Genomic DNA, 4,370 nt, shown 5'->3' with positions numbered 1-4,370 from the left:
AGGGAGTTCCAATGCTGCGGCTTCCTCAGGGTTGTGTTTGGGCCCGTATCCTTGTCCCTTGTTTCTCCTGCTTTATCTTACTTCTTTGTGTGGACTGTGATGCTCTGTTGTCTCCAAGGCATTGTGACATTTTGTGTTTATATTTAATTGGTGATTATATGTTAGAGTGACTTGCCCACAATTTCGTATTCATGGTTTTGTTTGTATACTATCTATACAGGCAGGGTACTGTGCTGTGCTACTCTCTTCACTAGTTGACAGCACTTATACACTCACCACTTGTCTCCTTTTCTTTGTCAGCCTCTTGTATGTCCTTGCCAACCCTGGCAAACAGAGCCTCTTCTTAGGTCCCTGGAATCTGAATGAGAATGCTATCACTTTGAAATCCAAAATGGTTACCACTTGTAAACATTCAAACTGGCTGCATCCTCCATCACTTTAAATGTCCAAAATGACTGCCATATGTAAACAATCAAAATGGCTGTACCCTCAGACAGCAGAAAATCCACATCTCAAGTTGTCTCCCTCCTTGCTGTTTCCCTTTCTAGTCATAGGCCACAAAAGCAGTTGTCCCTGCAGCACTTGGTGACTGAGACTGATCTTTAGGTCAATTCTCAGGTCCCAACACCACCTGGAAATATTCAGGCTGTTGGTCTCGTCAGAGTAGCTGACAGCCTGCACCTCCAACCATCTCTGTACTCACTGTTTTCGTTCAGGTTTTTCCACTAGTTAGTGCCTAATCCACCTCTGTATAATTCCTTTCAAAACTCAGGGTTTCAGGATTATCTTCTGTATGTCTATCAATTGGTTTTTCTTTTCTTTGTTGAAGAGGGTCTGTGTCGCTTGTCTGCCTATTCCTCCATCTTACAAGAAGTCTCCTGCTTGCAAGCTTTAAGATCCCATTAGCTACTCGCCAAAGTAGGAGGTGGAACAATGTTTTGTATAGTATGTTATGCCAATTGAGCTTGATGACCCCTGTGACTATGGTCCCAAGCCTAGCGGTTCAATTACTCAGTCCCTCTGGGTAGCTGGCTGTGATCAATAAGTGACTACAACCTTGTCCCTTGTCAGTTCTACTATACACCTGGAAATTCTTACAGATCATACCAGTACACTTATAGGACCATTGTCTGCCAACCCTATACATGGTCTTGGCTACATTCCCCACTTCAGACTTACTACTAATTCAGCTTGCCCAGCTATCTATCCACCCACATACGCATATATGGCTTCACTGACAACATACTACTGTATGTGCAAAAGGGTTCATCTTTGCTGTCTGTACCTCCCATATACCTCTCTGTATCTTCCTCTTCCTCAATACCACCATGTTGATCACTACATTTGGTACATTGCCCTTCTCTTCATCCAAATCAATACTTATCTCTACCTCTCTAACTAAGTGTTCCCTCCTCTCCCCTATCACCCCTGGTAACCAACAATGAAAATTTCCTTCCATAGATAAACCTTTTCTTGACTTTTACAATAAAGGACTAATAGAATATTTGTCTTTTTGTGATTGACTTTTTCACTCAGCATAATGTCCCCCAAGTTGATCCACGTCATGCGGTATTTTGCTGATTCTATGTTATTCTTTAGGGATGCATAGTATTCCATTGTGTATATATACCATAATTTGGTTATCCATTCATCAGTTGATGGACATCTAGGTTGTTTCCATCTTTTGGCTATTGTAAATAGTGCTGTGATGAACATGAGTGTGCATATGACTCTTCTGGTTATGGCTCTCACCTCTTTAGGATATAAACATAGTAATGGAATGGCTGGGTCAAATGGTATTTCTAATTCCAACTTTTGAAGGAATCATCATACTGCTTTCCGCAATGGTTGTACCATTTTACAGTTCCACCAGCAGTGTATGAGAGTCCCAATCTCTCCACAACCTCGGCAGCAGTTGTTATTTTCTGTCTTGTTGAACTTTGCTACTAGTGCTGGGTCAAGATAGTGTCTCATTGTTGTTTTGATTTGCATCTCTCTAATGGCTAATGATCATGAGCATTCCTTCATATATTTGTTGGTTGCCTGAATATCCTCCTTGGTGAAGTATCTATTCATGCCTTCTGCCCATTTTTAAATTGGATTATTTGCCTTTTTGTTATTGAGGTGTTGGAGTTTTCTATAAATTCTGGAGATGAGTTCCTTGTCAAATATATCATTGCCAAATATTTTTTTTTTCCCCCATCTGTAAGTACTCTTTTGGAGAAGTCTTTGGAAGCATAAAAATTTAATTTTAGAAAGTCCCATTCATCTAGTTTCTTTTCTGCTGTTTGTGCATTTTGGGTTATGTTTGATAGCCTATTTATGTCATATATTGTTGTTCTTGTTATGTGCCGTCGAGTAGGACCCAACTCATAGCGACCCCTCCTTGGGTTTCTGAGGTAGTATCACTATGGAAGTATATTGCCCCATCTTCCTTCTGAGGAGTGGCTGGTGGGTTTGAACCTCCACCCTTCTGGTTAGCAGTCAAGTGCCTGAGCCACTATGCTACCAGAGCTCCCATGCCATATACTAGGGCCTGTAAATTTTTCCCTAAGTTTTCCTTGAGGAACTTTATACTTTTTAGGTTTTCATTTAAGTCTTTGATCCATCTGGAATTAGTTTTTGTGTATGGTGTGAGGTTTGGATCTTGTTTCATTTTTCTGCAAATGGATCTCCAGTTTTGCCAGCACCATTTATTAAACAAAAGTTCTCTTCCCCATTTAATGGATTTAGGTCTCTGTCAAAGATCAGCTGACCAGAAGTAGATGGGTCTATTTCTGGGTTCTCAGTTCTATTCCATTGGTCTACATGTCTGACGTTGTACCAATACCAGGCAGTTTTGACTACTGAGGCTGTATAATACGTTTTGGGATCTGGCAATGTGAGACCTCCTACTTTGTTCTTCTTCAATAGTCCTTTGCTTATCCGAGGTCTCTTTCCTTTTCAAATAAAGTTAGTGATTATTTTTTTTTGATATCCTTAAAAAATGTTGATGGGATCTGGATTGGGTTTGCATTGAATGTATAGATTACATTGCGTAGAATTGACATTTTCCCAATATTCAATCTTCCTATCCACGTGCATGTGATGTTCTTCCATTTATGTAGATCTCTTATGGTTTCTTGAAGTAGTTTTTTATAGTTTTCTTTGTAGAGGTATTTTGTGTCCCTGCTGAGATTTAATCCCAAGTATTTTATTTTTTTCATAGCTATTGTAAATGGTATTGATTTCCTTATTTCTTTTTCAGCAATCTCTTGCTGGTGTAGAAGAATCCAAGTGATTTTTGGATGTTGATATTGTATCCTGCCATAATATTAAAGCTCTCAATTAGTTCCAGTAGATTTTTGACTGAGTCTCATGAGTTTTCTATGTATAAGATCATATTGTCAGCAAACAAGGATAGTTTGACTTCTTCCTTACCAATTTGGATACCTTTGATTTCACCTTCTTGCCTTATGGCCCTGGTTAGGACTTCCGGTACAATGTTGAATAGAAGTGGTGATAGTGGCCATCCTTGTATGGTTCCTGTGCACAAAAGGAATGGTTTCAGCCTCTCTCCATTGAGAATGATGTTGGCTGTTGGTTTTGCATAGATGCCCTTTATTATGTTGAGGAATTTCCCCTCTAATCCTATTTTGCTGAGAGTTTTGATCAGGAATGATGGTGTTGGATTTTATCAAATGCCTCTTCTGCATCCATTGATATGATCATGTGGTTCTTTTTCTTTGTTTTATTTATGTGGTGGATGACGTTGATTGTTTTCCTAATGTTGAACCATCCTTGCATACCTGATATGAACCTCACTTGGTCATAATGAATGATTTTCTCAATATGTTGTTGGAGTCTATTGGCTAGGATTTTGTTGAAGATTTTTGCATCTATATTCATGAGGGATATTGGTCTGTAGTTTTCCTTTTCAGTGATGTCTTTGCCTGGTTTTGGTATCAAGGTTATGCTTGCTTCATAAAATGAGTTATGGAGGATTCCATCCTTTTCGGTATTTTGGAATAATTTGAATAGGATTGGTGTCAGTTCTCTGAATGTCTGGTAGAATTCTCTGGTGAAACCATCTGGGCCAGGACTTTTTTTTGTTGTTGGTAATTTTCTGATGACCTGTTCAATTTCTTCATTTGTTATGGATCTGTTCAACTTTTCTACACCAGTCTGTGTTAGTTTAGATAAGTGATGTGTTTCTAGAAATCTGTCCACTTCTTCCAGATTTTCAAATTTGTTGGAGTACAGTTCTTCATAATATCCTGATATCCTTTTTATTTCAGTTGGTTCTTTTGTGATGCTGCCCATTTTGTTTCTTATTCAAGTTATTTGTATCCGCCCCCCCCCCTCTTTTCCTTTGTTAAATTTACCAGTGG

This window comes from Orycteropus afer, unplaced genomic scaffold (genome assembly GCF_000298275.1).
Source record: "Orycteropus afer afer isolate SDZICR_OR568_19922 unplaced genomic scaffold, OryAfe1.0 scaffold00027, whole genome shotgun sequence".
NCBI classification, from domain to species: Eukaryota; Metazoa; Chordata; class Mammalia; order Tubulidentata; family Orycteropodidae; genus Orycteropus; species Orycteropus afer.
This window is presented reverse-complemented; position numbering follows the sequence as displayed.